This window comes from Cryptomeria japonica, unplaced genomic scaffold, assembly GCF_030272615.1.
Source record: "Cryptomeria japonica unplaced genomic scaffold, Sugi_1.0 HiC_scaffold_20, whole genome shotgun sequence".
Classification (NCBI taxonomy): Eukaryota; Viridiplantae; Streptophyta; class Pinopsida; order Cupressales; family Cupressaceae; genus Cryptomeria; species Cryptomeria japonica.
Window position 1 is genome coordinate 756100 of NW_026728842.1, and position 12111 is coordinate 768210.

General features: G+C 59.5%; 1 non-coding gene across 1 annotated transcript; it reads left to right on the forward strand.

Annotated features, from left to right (window-relative positions):
- Positions 1 to 10348: 10348 nt before the first annotated feature.
- Positions 10349 to 10467, forward strand: LOC131861056 (5S ribosomal RNA). Its single transcript, XR_009360139.1, has one exon. It is a non-coding gene; the product is annotated as a 5S ribosomal RNA (ribosomal RNA).
- Positions 10468 to 12111: the final 1644 nt, after the last annotated feature.

Sequence of the window (12111 nt, forward strand, 5' to 3'; positions counted from 1 at the left end):
GAGGCTGCAGGGCCGCCTCGGAATAGTCCAAGCATCGGACGCGCTTGGGGCGACTACCAGTGACAACCCCTTATCCTGCGATGCGTCCGATACGAAGATAGTTCCAAGGCGGTCGAGGAGCCTCACCGCATAGCAATCGGGGTGCGAGGTGGGGGATGCGGCGAGATGGCCCAAACGGCTAGACGAAAGAGGCTGCAGGGCCGCCTCGGAATAGTCCAAGCATCGGACGCGCTTGGGGCGACTACCAGTGACAACCCCTTATCCCGCGATGCGTCCGATACGAAGATAGTTCCAAGGTGGCCCAGGAGCCTCACCGCATAGCAATCCGGGTGCAAGGGGGGGGATGCGGCGAGATGGCCCCAACGGCTAGACGGAAGAGGCCACAGGGCCGCCTCGAAATAGTCCAAGCATCGGAGCCTCACCGCATAGCAATCCGGGTGCAAGGGGGGGGATGCGGCGAGATGGCCCCAACGGCTAGACGGAGGAGGCCACAGGGCCGCCTCGGAATAGTCCAAGCATCGGACGCGCTTGGGGCGACTACCAGTGACAACCCCTTATCCCGCGATGCGTCCGATACGAAGATAGTTCCAAGGCGGCCGAGGAGCCTCACCGCATAGCAATCGGGGTGCGAGGTGGGGGATGCGGCGAGATGGCCCCAACGGCTAGACGGAAGAGGCTGCAGGGCCGCCTCGGAATAGTCCAAGCATCGGACGCGCTTGGGGCGACTACCAGTGACAACCCCTTATCCCGCGATGCGTCCGATACGAAGATAGTTCCAAGGCGGCCGAGGAGCCTCACCGCATAGCAATCGGGGTGCGAGGTGGGGGATGCGGCGAGATGGCCCCAACGGCTAGACGGAAGAGGCTGCAGGGCCGCCTCGGAATAGTCCAAGCATCGGACGTGCTTGGGGCGACTACCAGTGACAACCCCTTATCTCGCGATGCGTCCGATACGAAGATAGTTCCAAGGCGGCCGAGGAGCCTCACCGCATAGCAATCGGGGTGCGAGGTGGGGGATGCGGCGAGATGGCCCCAACGGCTAGACGGAAGAGGCCACAGGGCCGCCTCGGAATAGTCCAAGCATCGGACGCAGCTTGGGGCGACTACCAGTGACAACCCCTTATCCCGCGATGCGTCCGATACGAAGATAGTTCCAAGGCGGCCGAGGAGCCTCACCGCATAGCAATCGGGGTGCGAGGTGGGGGATGCGGCGAGATGGCCCCAACGGTTAGACGAAAGAGGCTGCAGGGCCGCCTCGGAATAGTCCAAGCATCGGACGCGCTTGGGGCGACTACCAGTGACAACCCCTTATCCCGCGATGCGTCCGATACGAAGATAGTTCCCAGGCGGCCGAGGAGCCTCACCGCATAGCAATCGGGGTGCGAGGCGAGGGATGCGGCGAGATGGCCCCAAAGGCTAGACGGAAGAGGCTGCAGGGCCGCCTCGGAATAGTCCAAGCATCGGACGCGCTTGGGGTGACTACCACTGCCAACCCCTTATCCCGCGATGCGTCCGATACGAAGATAGTTCCGAGGCAGCCGAGGAGGTGGGGGATGCGGCGAGATGGCCCCAACGGCTAGACGGAAGAGGCTGCAGGGCCGCCTCGGAATAGTCCAAGCATCGGACGTCCTTGGGGCGACTACCAGTGACAACCCCTTATCCCGCGATGCGTCCGATACGAAGATAGTTCCCAGGCGGCCGAGGAGCCTCACTGCATAGCAATCGGGGTGCGAGGTGAGGGATGCGGCGAGATGGCCCCAAAGGCTAGACGGAAGAGGCTGCAGGGCCGCCTCGGAATAGTCCAAGCATCGGACGCGCTTGGGGCGACTACCACTGCCAACCCCTTATCCCGCGATGCGTCCGATACACAGATAGTTCCGAGGCAGCCGAGGAGGTGGGGGATGCGGCGAGATGGCCCCAACGGCTAGACGGAAGAGGCTGCAGGGCCGCCTCGGAATAGTCCAAGCATCGGACGCGCTTGGGGCGACTACCAGTGACAACCCCTTATCCCGCGATGCGTCCGATACGAAGATAGTTCCCAGGCGGCCGATGAGCCTCACCGCATAGCAATCGGGGTGCGAGGCGAGGGATGCGGCGAGATGGCCCCAAAGGCTACACGGAAGAGGCTGCAGGGCCGCCTCGGAATAGTCCAAGCATCGGACGCGCTTGGGGCGACTACCACTGCCAACCCCTTATCCCGCGATGCGTCCGATACACAGATAGTTCCGAGGCGGCCGAGGAGCCTCACAGCATAGCAATCGTGGTGCGAGGTGGGGGATGCGGCGAGATGGCCCCAACGGCTGACGAAAGAGGCTTCAGGGCCGCCTCGGAATGGTCCAAGCATCGGACGCGCTTGGGGCGACTACCACTGCCAACCCCTTATCCCGCGATGCGTCCGATACACAGATAGTTCCGAGGCGGCCGAGGAGCCTCACAGCATAGCAATCGGGGTGCGAGGCGAGGGATGCGGCGAGAAAGCCCCAACGGCTAGAGGGAAGAGGCTTCAGGTCCGCCTCGGAATGGTCCAAGCATCGGACGCGCTTGGGGCGACTACCAGTGACAACCCCTTATCCCGCGACGCGTCCGATACACAGATAGTTCCAAGGCGGCCGAGGAGCCTCACCGCATAGCAATCGGGGTGCGAGGCGAGGGATGCGGCGAGAAGGACCCAACGGCTAGACGGAAGAGGCTTCAGGGCCGCCTCGGAATGGTCCAAGCATCGGACGCGCTTGGGGCGACTACCAGTGACAACCCCTTATCCCGCGACGCGTCCGATACACAGATAGTTCCAAGGCGGCCGAGGAGCCTCACCGCATAGCAATCGGGGTGCGAGGCGAGGGATGCGGCGAGAAGGACCCAACGGCTAGACGGAAGAGGCTTCAGGGCCGCCTCGGAATGGTCCAAGCATCGGACGCGCTTGGGGCGACTACCAGTGACAACCCCTTATCCCGCGACGCGTCTGATACACAGATAGTTCCAAGGCGGCCGAGGAGCCTCACCGCATAGCAATCGGGGTGCGAGGCGAGGGATGCGGCGAGAAGGACCCAACGGCTAGACGGAAGAGGCTTCAGGGCCGCCTCGGAATGGTCCAAGCATCGGACGCGCTTGGGGCGACTACCAGTGACAACCCCTTATCCGGCGACGCGTCCGATACACAGATAGTTCCAAGGCGGCCGAGGAGCCTCACCGCATAGCAATCGGGGTGCGAGGCGAGGGATGCGGCGAGAAGGACCCAACGGCTAGACGGAAGAGGCTTCAGGGCCGCCTCGGAATGGTCCAAGCATCGTACGCGCTTGGGGCGACTACCAGTGACAACCCCTTATCCCGCGACGCGTCCGATACACAGATAGTTCCAAGGCGGCCGAGGAGCCTCACCGCATAGCAATCGGGGTGCGAGGCGAGGGATGCGGCGAGAAGGACCCAACGGCTAGACGGAAGAGGCTTCAGGGCCGCCTCGGAATGGTCCAAGCATCGGACGCGCTTGGGGCGACTACCGTTGCCAACCCCTTATCCCGCGATGCGTCTGATACACAGATAGTTCCGAGGCGGCCGAGGAGCCTCACCGCATAGCAATCGGGTTGCGAGGCAGATTATTGGGAAGGGAACCCCCTGGGATGCGGCTCAAGCAGTGCCCAAAGGGACTGGAATGCGGAATCACATCGAGAGACCCAAATGCTATACGAGGGCTCAAATCGAATTATCGATTTGGCCACGACATGGACGCATCGGAACGACTACCTTTGCCGAACCACTCGCAATTGCATCCATACCGAAACCAATAGACATTTCCGTTAGAGCCCTCGCATAGCATTCGGGAATCTCGCATGCCCCTCTAAATCGACCAATGCTGGCGCTCAATGAAAATCCGAGCGCTACCACCGTTCGAGCGCCAGCATTGGTCGAGTTAGAGGGGCACGGGGGAGAATGCTCCAGTCAACACCTCCCCTATATAAGTTATTTGTCCGATTCTCGCACAACCGTAGTCTGCCTCGTCGAATCAAACAACGGTCCCAGATTCCGACTTCCGTTCCGTAGAGACCCAAAAGCTAGATGGAGGCTCGCAAGAAAGAGAGTCGGCACATAGCAATCAGGTTTCTCGAACGTTTAGGGACCGAGCTCACTTGCGGATAGGGCAAAATCCGCCAAGCAACCCAAAAGCTAGACGGGGGCTCGAATCGAATCGCCTAGGCGGCCACAACAACGACGTGTTAGATCGACTACCAGTGCCAAACCATTCAGCAAGACTAGTTTGTGTCGAGGCCGGATAGAGATTCTCAGAGAGCGCCCGCATAGCATTTAGGAGACCTGCCGCGTCCCTCACACTCGACAAATGGTGGTGCACGTTTATAAATCCGAGCGATCCCAACCCTTTCAAGCACCAACATCGGTCGAGATAGAGGGGCACGGAGGGGGCTGCGTGAGACAACACAGTCCCCTATATAAGTTATTTGTCCGATTCTCACACATCCGAAGAATGGTCATCAAATCGGACAACAGCCCAAACTTCCGACTTCCGTCCCAGAAAGCCCAAGAGCTATCTAAAACGTTCATGGCCGGAACTCGATCGCGGCTATACCAGTCCGCCAAGCAACCCAAAAGCTAGACTGGAGCTCTAGTTGAATCACCTCTGTGGCCACTGCAAGGACGTGTTGGAGCGACTACCATTGCCGAACCATTCCGCAGGTCGAGTCCATACCAAGGCCGCATAGAGATTCACGATGAGCTCCTGCATAGCAATCAGGAGACTTGCCGTGTCCATCACAATCGATAAATCCTGGTGCAAGATTTTTGCATCCGAGCTCTCCAACCAGTAGAGCACCAGCATCAATCGACATAAACGGGCACGGGGGGAGGATGCTCGAGAACACTACCTCCCCTATATAAGTTATTTGTCCGATTCTCAAGCAGCCGAAGTCTGGTCATCGAATCGGGTCAAAGACCACAACTTCCGACTTTACCCACAATGCAAGTCATCGAATCGAACATCGGCCCCCGAGTCGGACTCCATGCGTATGTCAGGTCATCGGACCCAAATTCTGCCTTCCTGCGCATGGCGGGCCATCAATATCAACTCGGTCATCGGACCCAAACTCCGCCTTTCTGCGTATGGCACGCCTTCAAATCGGTCATCGGACCCAAATTCCGCCTTCCTATGCATGGCGGGCCATCAACATCAACTCGGTCATCGGACCCAAATTCCGCCTTTCTGCGCATGGCACGCCATCAACTCGGTCATCGGACCCAAATTCCGCCTTCCTGCGCATGGCAGGTCATCGGACACAAATTCAGACCTCGCGAATATGCATACGTATCGAATCGGTCATCGGACCCAACTTCCGACTTCATCCATACTGTAGGGTCTCTGAGGTTGGCGCGGTGCGCTCAACCCGGGGAGTCGACCCATCGAAGCATACACCTCCCCTATATAAGCTATTTGTCCGATTCCCACACCTGTGTAGTTTGCACCTCTGACCAGGACATCGACCCCAACTTCCGAACTCGACTGCAACGACGGCACCAGCGCCTTGGTGCGCACCTTGCGACGCACAGTCCCAACATTCGCCTTCCTGCACATGGCAGGTCATCGGACCCAAATTCCGACCTCGCGAGTATGCCTACATATCGAATCGGTCATCGGACCCAACTTCCGACTTCATCCATACCGTAGGGTCTTTGAGGTTGGCGCGGTGCGCTCAACCCGGGGAGTCGACCCAACGAAGCATACACCTCCCCTATATAAGCTATTTGTCCGATTCCCACACCTGTGTAGTTTGCACCTCCGATCAGGACATCGACCCCAACTTCCGAACTCGCCTGCAACGACCGAACCAGCGCCTTGGTGCGCACCTTGCAACGCACAGTGCCAACATTCGCCTTCCTCAACATGGCAGGTCATCGGACCCAAATTCCGACCTCGCGAGTATGCCTACATATCGAATCGGTCATCGGACCCAACTTCCGACTTCATCCATACCGTAGGGTCTTTGAGGTTGGCGCGGTGCGCTCAACCCGGGGAGTCGACCCAACGAAGCATACACCTCCCCTATATAAGCTATTTGTCCGATTCCCACACCTGTGTAGCTTGCACCTCCGATCAGGACATCGACCCCAACTTCCGAACTCGACTAAAAAGACCGCACCAGCGCCTTGGTGTGCACCTTGCAACGCACAGTGCCAACATTCGCCTTCCTACACATGGCAGGTCATCGGACCCAAATTCCGACCTCATGAGCATACCTACTAATCGAATCGGTCATCGGACCCAACTTCCGACTTCATCCATACCGTAGGGTCTTTGAGGTTGGCGCGGTGCGCTCAACCTGGGGAGTCGACCCATCGAAGCATACACCTCCCCTATATAAGCTATTTGTCCGATTCCGACACCTGTGTAGTTTGCACCTCCGCTCAGGACATCGACCCCAACTTCCGAACTCGCCTGCAACGACCGAACCAGCGCCTTGGTGCGCACCAAAAGTGCGCACTTTTGGTGCGCACCAAAAGTGCGCACTTTTGGAGGGCACTTTTTGGAGGGCACTTTTCTGCGCTCCAAAGGTGCGCACTTTTGGAGGGCACTTTTTGGAGGGCACTTTTCTGCGCTCCAAAGGTGCGCACTTTTGGAGGGCACTTTTTGGAGGGCACTTTTCTGCGCTCCAAAGGTGCGCACTTTTGGAGGGCACTTTTTGGAGGGCACTTTTCTGCGCTCCAAAGGTGCGCACTTTTGGAGGGCACTTTTTGGAGGGCACTTTTCTGCGCTCCAAAGGTGCGCACTTTTGGAGGGCACTTTTTGGAGGGCACTTTTCTGCGCTCCAAAGGTGCGCACTTTTGGAGGGCACTTTTTGGAGGGCACTTTTCTGCGCTCCAAAGGTGCGCACTTTTGGAGGGCACTTTTTGGAGGGCACTTTTCTGCGCTCCAAAGGTGCGCACTTTTGGAGGGCACTTTTTGGAGGGCACTTTTCTGCGCTCCAAAGGTGCGCACTTTTGGAGGGCACTTTTTGGAGGGCACTTTTCTGCGCTCCAAAGGTGCGCACTTTTGGAGGGCACTTTTTGGAGGGCACTTTTCTGCGCTCCAAAGGTGCGCACTTTTGGAGGGCACTTTTTGGAGGGCACTTTTCTGCGCTCCAAAGGTGCGCACTTTTGGAGGGCACTTTTTGGAGGGCACTTTTCTGCGCTCCAAAGGTGCGCACTTTTGGAGGGCACTTTTGTGCACTCCAAAGGTGCGCACTTTTGGAGGGCACTTTTCCTGCGCTCCAAAGGTGCACACCTAGGTGAGCACCTTCGACCACACCTTGTAGCACACCAAACTCTGACTTTCGACTTCATCCGCAATGCAGGGTCTTTGAGGTTGGCGCAATGCGCACAACCAGGGGAGTCGACCCATCAAACCCAACACCTCCCCTATATAAGCTATTTGTCTGATTCTCATACATGCGTAGCCTGCAAGAGCAATTAGGACATCGACCCCAACTTTCGGCTTCTAAACGAAAACAAGGTCTTTGAGGTTGGCGCAGTGCGCACAACCAGGGGAGTCAACCCACCGAATGCAACACCTCCCCTATATAAGCTATTTGTCTGATTCTCATACATGCGTAGACTGCAGCAATGATTAGGACATCCACCCCAACTTTTGACTTCTTAAACAAGACAGGGTCTTTGAAGTTGGTGCAGTGCACACAACCAGGGGAGTCGACCCATCAAACGCAACACCTCCCCTATATAAAGCTATTTGTCCGATTCTCATACGTGTAGTCTGCAGCAGCGATTACGACATCGACCCCAACTTCCGAATTCGTTTGCATTGACCGCACCAAAGGTGCGCGCCTTGGTGTGCACCCTGGAGTGCACTTTGGTGCTCACCTCGGTGCACACTTTGGTGTGCACCAAAGGTGCGCACCTTGGAGCGCACCAAAGGTGTACACTTTGGAGCGCACCACATAGGGTCTTTGAGAGGTTGGCGCAGTGCGCACACCAAGGTGGGTGTTGAGGTGCGTGCCGAGGTGGGTGGGTGCTAGGGTGCGCTCCATGGTGGGTGCCAGGGTGGGTGCGTGCTAGGGTGGATTCCAAAGAGGGTCATAGGGTGGGTGCCAAGGTGGGTTGGTGATATAGTGGGTTCAAAGGTGGGTACTAGGGTGGGTTCCAAGGTGGGTCACAAGTTGGGTGCCAGGATGCGTGGGTGTTAGGTTGGGTGCCAAGGTGGGCTCCTGCGTGGGTGGGTGCTAGGGTGGGTTTCAAGGTGGACGCGAGGGCGGGTGCCAAGGTGGGTAACAAGTTGGGTGTTAGGATGGGTGAGTGCTAGAGTGGGTGCCAAGGTGGGTGGGTGCTAAGGTGGATGCCAAGGTGGTTCACAGGGTGGGTGGGTTCTAGGGTGAGTTCCAAGGTGGGTCACAGGTTCAGTGCTAGGGTGGGTGTCAAGGCGGGTGTCGAGGTGCCTGGGTGCTAGGGTGTGGATGCCAATGTGGGTCATAGGGTGGGTACTAGGGTGGGCTGCAATGTGGGTGCCAAGGTGGGTAACATGCTCGGTGGGTTCTAAATTGGGTGCCAGGGTGGGTGTGCACCCACCTTGCCCGAGGTGGGTGCCAAGGTGCCAGTGTGGGTGGGTGCTAAGGTGGATGCCAAGGTGGGTGAGAAGGTGGGTGATAGGTTGAGTGGTAGGATGGGTGGGTGCCAAGATGGGTCACAGGGTGGGTGCAAGGGTGGGTAGGTGCTAGGGTTGGTGTCAGGGTGGGTGGGTGCTAGGTTGGGTTCCAAGGTGGGTGCGAGGGTGAGTGTCAAGGTGGGTCACAGGTTAGGTGCTAGGATGGGTGAGTGCTAGGGTGCAAAGGTGCCAGGGTGGGTGCTAGGATGGGTCGATGCTAGGGTGAGTGGCAAGGTGGGTCCACAAGTGTCAAGGTGGGTGCCGAGGTGGGTGCCAAGTTGGGTTCCAAGGTGGGTGCCAACGTGGGTGCTAGGGTGCGTGGGTTAAAGGGTGTGTCACAACGTGGGTGCCAGGATGGGTGCGCACCCACACTGGCCAAGACGGGTGCAAGGTTGGGTTCCAAGCCCGGTCACAGGCTGGGTGCTAGGATGGGTGGGTGCCAAGGTGGGCACCAGGGTGGGTGCACCCACCCTGGCCAAGGTGGGTCACGGGGTGGGTCCTAGGGTGGGTAACGGGGTGGGTACTAAGGTGCGTGCCAAGGTGGGTCATAGGGTGGGTGCCAAGGTGGGCACCAGGGTGGGTGTGCACCAACCCTAGCCAGGGTAGGTCACGGGGTGGTTGTCGGGGTGGGCTTCAAGGAGCCAAGGTGGGTGGCAAGTAGCCAAGTTGCGTGCCAAGGTGGGTGTCGGGGTGGGTGCCAAGGATCCAAGGTGGGTGCCAAGGAACCAAGGTGGGTGTCTGGGTGGGTGCCGAGGTGGGAGCCAGGGTGGGTCCCAAGGTGAGTGCAAAGGTGGGTGCCAGGGTCAAGGTGAGTGCCAATGTGGGTTCCAAGGTGCCAGGGTCAGGGTGAGTGCCAATGTGGGTTCAAAGGTGCTAAGTTGGGTGCGAGGTTGGGTGTGAGGGTGGGTGGGTGCCAAGGTGTGCTAGGTGGAAGCCCGGGTGGGTCGGCATCCCATGGGTGTCGAGTTGGGTGCCTGATGGGTGCTTCTTGTCAAGTTTTAGTCGTCGGGACTCATTTCGAGCCTTAGAGGTCGTTTCTTGTCCGGTTGCCCTGTCTTCGACCTGGGAACCCAATTTTGGTCCTCGGGTCCCATTTTTTTTTGTCTCGCATCCCACTTTTGGCCTGTGGCCTTTTCGGGGTCGATTCTCGTTTTGGGCATCAGAGCATGTTTCTTCTCCTAAAACCCAATATTTGTTTATTAAGTCTCGGAACACATTTTTGTTCTCGTGGACCCATCATGGGTCTTGGAACGCATTTGTGGTCCTTGGGTCCCATTTTGCATCCCGAAACTTGTGTTTTGGTGCTTGATCCCTATTTTGGGTGCCCACCTTGCACCAAGTGCGCACCCGGGGCAAACCGAGCGCCTTGGTGCACCGGGGCAAGATCGAGCGTGCACCCGAGGCGCCCCGAACATGCACCAAGGTGCACTCGGCCCACATGTGAGCGCAGGTCGTTGCGCCCGAGGTGGTGTGTGGGCACCGCGTTGCAGACGGGACACTGCACGCACACGACGCCCCGTCCAGGTGCACGCACGTAGGCCGGGCCGGGTGCACACCCGATGCCCTAGCAAGGTGCGTGCACCCGGGCAGGGCTCACACTTGGCGAACGGGGCGCACTTCGCGAGGGAGGGTGTGCACCTCGACGGGGGTGGGTGGCCGGGGTGGATTCGCACGTGGGTCGCGGTTTGCTAAGTACACACTGCGACAAGCTCATAACGGGTGCGATCATACCAGCGTTAGTGCACCGGATCCCATCAGAACTCCGCAGTTAAGCGCGCTTGGGCCGGAGTAGTACTGGGATGGGTGACCTCCCGGGAAGTCCCGGTGTTGCACCCTTTTTTAGTTTTTCGCCGGGCGTCGCAATGCTATTTGAATTAACCTTTTGCCCGTTTGCGTTCTCGTCGGGGCCGGGCCGGGCCGGGGTGCGTTGCCCGCACTACCGCGCGCGCCGGGGCGACACCGAGCGCGCACCCGAGGCGCCCCGAGCACACAGGCCATGGTGCAACCCGGGCGTTGTGCGCGCACCCCGGTGCGCCCGAGGTGCTGCGCGCGCACCCAGGTGAAATCGGTGTGCACCTCGGCCAGTGCGCGCTCGGTCGAGTCGCGCACGTTGGCCAAGGTGCACGGTGATGTTTCTTACTCTAAGGTTCCGCACCAGACGCCCGGGACAGGTGAGCGAAGCTGGGCGGGGCCGGGTGCGCGCCCGGGGCAGGTGCACGCAGCTGGAGAGAGCTTTGGAGCGCACCAGAGGTGCGCACCTTGGAGCACACTTCGGAGCGCACCAATGATGCGCTCCATTCAAAAGTTTCCTGAAAAGGCAAAAAAAGTTGAGATTATAGAATTTCCCACTTGAGAGATTGTAAAAAAAAAAAATTTAAAATGAAGGAAACGCGGGTGCCAAGGTGTGCGCGCCCGGGTGCGCAGCCCAGCCAAGGTGTGCGCACCAAGGCGCCCACCCTGGCGAAGGTGCACGCAAGGTGCGCACCCGAGGCAAACCGGACAATTAACCCAACTTTCGACTTCGCGCGCACCTGCGCACCTTGGAGCGCACTTCGGAGCGCTCCTTGGTGCGCACCAATCTTGGGCACCTCGGAGTGCACCATGGCGCCCACCAAGGTGCGCACCCGGGGCAAACCGAGCTTCGACTTCGTGCGCACCTTGGAGGCGCCCACCAAGGTGCGCAGCCCAGCCAAGGCGTGCGCATCAAGGTGCGCACCCGGGGCAAACCGAGCTCCGACTTCGTACGCACCATGGAGCGCACAAAAGGTGCGCAACCCAGCCAAGGTGTGCGCACCCCGGGCAAACCGAGCTCCGAATCGTGCGCACCAGAGGTGCACGCCATCGTGCGCACCTTGGAGCACACTTCGGAGCCCTCCTTGGTGCGCACCGATGTTGCGCACCTCGGAGCGCACCCGGGGAAAACAATGCAATTAACCCGACTTTTGACTTCGTGCGCACCTCGAAGCGCTCTCGGGTTCGCACCTCGGAGCACACCGAGGTGCGCACCTTTGATGCGCTGCCTTCACCAATTTCCAGAAAAGGCAAGAAAACATTGAGAAGGTGTGCGCACCGAGGTGCCCACCCTGGCGAAGGTGCACGCGAGGTGCGCACCCGGGGCAAACCGGGCTCCGACTTCGTGCACGCCATGCTGCGCACCTTGGAGGGCCATGGTGCGCACCTTGGAGCAAACTTCGGAGCGCTCAATGGTGCCCAACCCAGCCAAGGTGCCCACCGCGGCGAAGGTGCACGCGAGGTGCGCACCCGGGGCAAACCGGGCTCCGACTTCGTGCACGCCGCACCTTGGAGCACACTTCGGAGCGCTCCTTGGTGCGCACCAGGGCGCGCAAACCAGCCGAGGTGCCCACCCCGGCGAAGGTGCACGCGAGGTGCGCACTCGGGGCAAACCGGGCTCCGACTTCGTGCACGCCATGGTGCGCACCCGGGGCAAACCGGACTCCGACTTCGTGCAGGCCGCACCTT